Source organism: Panthera leo, chromosome E1 (assembly GCF_018350215.1).
Source record: "Panthera leo isolate Ple1 chromosome E1, P.leo_Ple1_pat1.1, whole genome shotgun sequence".
Lineage (NCBI taxonomy): Eukaryota > Metazoa > Chordata > Mammalia > Carnivora > Felidae > Panthera > Panthera leo.
The window spans coordinates 28,409,533-28,415,532 of record NC_056692.1 but is presented as its reverse complement, the minus strand read 5'-3'; positions in this window follow the sequence as shown (position 1 = coordinate 28,415,532).

Below are 6,000 nucleotides of genomic sequence, written 5' to 3'. Positions count from 1 at the left end.
CAGCATGGAGGTTCCTCAAAAAATAAAAAATAGGAATTTGGGGAGCAAGACGCTGCAAAAGGTAGGGAACAGCTTTTGTGGGCAGAAAGAGGACAGACTGGGGAGGCGGGGAGAATATGGGAAAAGCACTCCTCCCCAAAAGCAGCTGGAGAGAAAGTGGAAAATTGGAAACAGCTGCAGAGACTAAACTAAAAAGGGAGAAAGGAGAAAGGAGAGGGTTTAAATTCCATTAAGACTGTAAACAAGGGGAGCGCAAAGGCTGCAACTCTGCAGCTTGATACCTGGTGGTGCTCTGGTGGGAAGGGCAAATCCCCAGGAACAGGGTGGAGTCTGGGAGGTTCTCAGGCCACACGGGGAAAAGTGGTTCCACTGCTGGAAGGACATTTGGTAGAGACTGTTGAAGCTACCTGGTCCCAGCAGACCCTGGAAGGCGGCCACATTTGCTGGTGCTGGGGCAAGGCTGTTAAGGGTGAAGCCTGGTGGCAGATATGTGTTGTGATTTTCCACAATCCCTGAACTGCTGCTGCTACACTGTCTCGCAAACTTTTTCTGGGGTGGGCTGGCACCTGGCTGCAGTCTCAGGACACCAGCAGCAGCAGGGTCCAGCAGGGCATTCCTGGGTGCAGCCAATATTCGGCATTGCTCCTTCAGCTGTTGCTCGGTGAGACCCTCCCACAGAGGGGCAGAACGGGTCAAAGCCTCAGTCCTTCAGAAGTAAGGGGCTGGGGAAAACAGCCGCATCTGAGACAAAACTTGGGAGAGAGGTACTGCCTGGGGCCTGATCACGGAGAGTGAAAAAGTGGTGAGTGGATGAGAGCTGAAGACAGAGGACCTGTGTGCGATTGCTGATCTGGGAGAACAGACTGGGTAGCTGGGTGGCGCCATTTTCACCACTCCCGTGCATGCACATACGCACCTATGAGTGCCACAACAATCCACCCCAGTAGGCTAGCAATGCCATCTAGTGGAGAGTTGAGCCGTTACACTGAGCACCGCCCAACTGGGCTAACTTCACTCTTCAAGAACACAAGTCTCACCGCCGGCTTAATTTATGGGCAATAAAGAGCTACATAGACTGACCTCTAGGGGAAAACGAAGTAATTTCAGTCCTACTTCAATCTGTTAACAGGTTCATCTATTCAATTTTCTTTCTTTTTTTCCCTTCTTTTTCTCTTTTACAATTCTTTTCTTTTTCTTGAATACAGAAAGAAAAAATTCATTATTTTTAATTTTTATTAAAAATATTTTTCTTTAATTTTTGTTACTATATTTTTTATTTTTGTGTGAATTTTTTAAAATTCTACTTTATTTCCATCATTTTATTTTAGTCTACTTCAGTGTATTCACCTTTTCAAATTTTCAAGTAATTTCCTTTTTTGTTCTTTTTCTTTTTTTCTCTTTTTTGTTTCTTTTCTTTTCCTTGGACGCAGAAAAACTTCATTTTTACTTTCAATTTCTATTAAAAATATTTTTATTTAATTTTTATTACTATATTTTTTGCTTTTATGTAAATTTTTTCAAATTCTATTTTACTTCCATCATTTTACTTTAGTCTACTACAGTGTATTCACTTTTTCAAATTTTCAAATGATTTCTTTTTTCTTTTTTTATCTTTTTTCTCTTTTTTGATTCTTTTCTTTTTTCTTAAATACAGAAAAAGAAAAATTCATATTTATTTTTAATTTTTATTAAAAATATTTTTCTTTAATTTTTCTACTATATTCTTTACTTTTGTGTATATTTTTTCAAATTCTATTTTACCCCCATCATCTCATTTTAGTCTACTTCAGTGTATTCATTTTTTCAAATTCTCAAATGATTTCCTTTTTTTTCTTCCCTCCCTTTTTTTTCTCTAATCTGTCAAACCACTTTCAACACCCAGACCAAAACACACCTAGGATCTAGCATCATCTATTCGATTTGTGTGTGTGTGTGTGTTTAATTTTTAATTTTAATATTTTTTAATTTTAATTTTTTTAAATTTCAATTTTCTACCTCATTAATTCCTTTTCTCCCCTCAAAATGACAAAGTGAAGGAATTCACCCCAAAAGAAAGAGCACGAAGAAATGACATCCAGGGATTTAACCAATACAGATAAAAGCAAGATGTCTGAACCAGAATTTAGAATCATGATAATAAGAATACTAGCTGGAGTTGAAAATAGATTAGAATCCCTTTCTGCAGAGATAAAAGAAGTAAAACATAACCAGAATGAAATTAAAAATGCTATAACTGAGCTGTAATTATGAATGGATGCAGCAGCGGCAAGGATGGACGAGGCAGAACAAAGAATCAGCAATATAGAGGACAAACTTATAAGGAATAATGAAGCAGAAAAAAAGAGGGAGATTAAGGCAAAAGAGCACGATTTAAGAATTAGAGATATCAGTGACTCATTAAAAAGGAACATCAGAATCACAGGGGTCCCAGAAGAGGAAGAGAGAGAAATAGGGGTAGAAGGGTTATGTGAGCAAATCATAGCAGAAAACTTTCTAACCTGGGGAAAGACACAGACATCAAAATCCAGGAAGCATAGAGGACTCCTGTTAGATTCAACAAAAACCGACCATCAACAAGGCATATCATAGTCAAATTCACAAAATACTCAGGCAAGGAGAGAATCATGAAAGCAGCAAGGGAAAAAAAGGGAACATACAAAGGAAGACAGATCAGGTTTGCAGCAGACCAATCCACAGAAACTTGGCAGGCCAGAAAGGAGTGGCGGGATATATTCAGTGTGCTGTATCAGAAAAATATGCAGCCAAGAATTCTTTATCCAGCAAGGCTGTCATTCAAAATAGGAGATCGGGGCGCCTGAGTGGCTCAGTCGGTTAAGCATCCGACTTCGGCTCAGGTCACGATCTCACAGTCTGTGAGTTCGAGCCCCGTGTCGGGCTCTGGGCTGATGGCTCAGAGCCTGGAGCCTGCTTCCGATTCTGTGTCTCCCTCTCTCTCTGCCCCTCCCCATTCATGCTCTGTCTCTCTCTGTCTCAAAAATAAATAAAAACGTTAAAAAAATTAAAAAAAAAAAACAAAATAGAAGGAGATATTAAACATTTCCCAAACAAAAATTAAAGGATTTTGTGACCACTAAACCAGCCCTGCAAGAAATTTTCAGGGGGACTTTCTGAGGGGAGAAAAGAAAAAAAAAAATATATATACACACACATACCAAAAGCAACAAAAGATTAGAAAGGACCAGAGAACATCACCAGAAACTCCAACTCTACAAGCATCATAATGGCAATAAATTCATATCTTTCAGTACTCACTCTAAACATCAATGGACTCAATGCTCCAATCAAAAGACATAGGGTAACAGAATGGATAAGAAAACAAGATCCATCTATATGCTGTTTACAAGAGACCCACTTTAGACCTAAAGACATCTTCAGATTGAAAATAAGGGGATGGAGAACCATCTATCATGCTAATGGTCAACAAAAGAAAGCCAGAGTAGCCATACTTATATCAGACAATCTAGACTTTAACATAAAGACTGTATCAAGAGATGCAGAAGGGCATTATATCATAATCAAGGGGTCTATAGACCAAGAAGACCTAACAATTGTAAACATTTATGTGCCAAATGTGAAAGCACCCAAATATACAAATCAATTAATCACAAACATAAAGAAACTCATCCATAGTAATACCATAATAGTAGGAGACTTCAACACTCCACTCACAGCAATGAACAGATAATCTAATCAAAAAATCAACAAGGAAACAATGGCTTTGAATGACACACTGGACCAGATGGACTTAACAGATATATTCAGAACATTTCATCCTAGAGCAGCAGAATATACATTCTTCTCCAGTGCACATGGAACGTTCTCCAGAATAGACCATATACTGGGACACAAATCAGCCCTAAGTACAAAAAGATCGAGATCATACCGTGCATATTTTCAGACCACAATGCTATGAAACTCTAAATCAACCACAATAAAAAAATTTGGAAAGGTAACAAATACTTGGAGACTGAAGAACATCCTACTAAAGAATGAATGGGCTATCCAAACAGTTAAAGAGGAAATTAAAAAGTATATGGAAGTCAATGAAAATGATAACACCACAATCCAAAACATCTGGGATGCAGCAAAGGCAGTAATAAGAGGAAAGTATATAGCAATCCAGACCTTCCTAAAGAAGGAAGAAAGATCTCAGATAAACAACCTAACCTTATGCCTTAAAGAGCTGGAAAAAAAACAGCAAATAAAACCCAAAACCAGCAGAAGACAGGAAATAATAAAGATTAGAACAGAAATTAATGCTATCAAGACCAAAAACCAGTAGAACAGATCAATGAAACCAGAAGCTGGTTCTTTGAAAGAATTAACAAAATTGATAAACCACTAGCCAGTTTGATCAAGAAAAGGAAAGGACCCAAATAAATAAAATCAAGAATGAAAGAGGAGAGATCACAACCAACACAACAGAAATAAAAACAATAATAAGAGAATATTATGAGCAATTATATGCCAATAAAATGGGTAATCTGGAAAAAATGGACAAATTCCTAGAAACATATACACTACCAAAACTGAAACAGGAAGAAATAGAAAATTTGAACAGACCCATAACCAGTAAGGAAATCATATTAGTAATCAAAAATCTGCCAAAAAACAGGAGTCCAGGGCCAGATGGCTTTCCAGAGGAATGCTACCAAACATTTAAGGAAGAGTTAACACCTATTCTCTTGAAACTGTTCCAAAAAATAGAACTGGAAGGAAAACTTCCAAACTCATTCTATGAAGCCAGCATTACCTTGATTCCAAAACTAGACAGAGACCCCACTAAAAAGGAGAACTATAGGCCAATTTCCCTGATGAACATGGATGCACAAATCCTCAACAAGATATCAGCCAACCGGATCCAACAATACATTAAAAAAATTATTCACTACGATCAAGCGGGATTTATACCTGGGATGCAAGCCTGGTTCAATGTCCGCAAAACAATTAACGTGATTCATCACATCAAGAAAAGAAAAGACAAGAATCATATGATCCTCTCAATAGATGCAGAGAAAGAATTTGACAAAATATAGCATCCTTTCTTGATAAAAACCCTCAAGAAAGTAGGGATAGAAGGAGCATACCTCAAGATGATAAAAGCCATAAACTAGCGACCCAACACTAATATTATCCTCAATGGGGAAAAGCGGACAGCTTTCCCCCTAAGGTCAGGAACAAGACAGGGATGTCCACTCTCGCCACTGTTATTCAACATAGTATTGGAAGGCTTAGCCTCTGCAATCAGACAACACAAAGAAATAAAAGGCATCCAAATTGGCCAGAAGGAGGTCAAACTTTCACTCTTCGCAGATGGCATGATACTCTATATGGAAAACCCAAAAGATTCCACCAAAAACTGCTAGAATTGATTCATGAATTCAGCAAAGTGGCAGGATATAAAATCAATGCACAGAAATCGGTTGCATTCTTATACACCAACAATGAAGTGACAGAAAGAGAAATCAAGAATCGATCCCATTTACAGTTGCACAAAAAACCATAAAACACCTAGGAATAAATCTAACCAAAGAGGTGAAAAATCTATACACTGAAAACTATAGAAAGCTTATGAAAGAAATTGAAGAAGACACAAAAAATGAAGAAAGATTCCATGCTCCTAGATAGGAAGAACAAATATTGTTAAAAGGTCGATACTACCCAAAGCAATCTACATATTCAATGCAATCCCTATCAAAGTAACACCAGCATTCTTCACAGAGCTAGAACAAATAATCCTAAAATTTGTATGGAACCAGAAAAGACCCCAAATAGCCAAAGCAATCTTGAAAAACAAAACCAAGGCAGGAGGCATCACAATCCCAGACTTCAAGCTATACTACAAAGCTGTAATCATCAAGACAGTACGGTACTGGCACAAGAACAGACACTCAGATCAATGGAACAGAATAGAGAACCCAGAAATGGACTCACAAACGTATGGCCAACTAATCTTTGACAAATCAGAAAGAATACCCA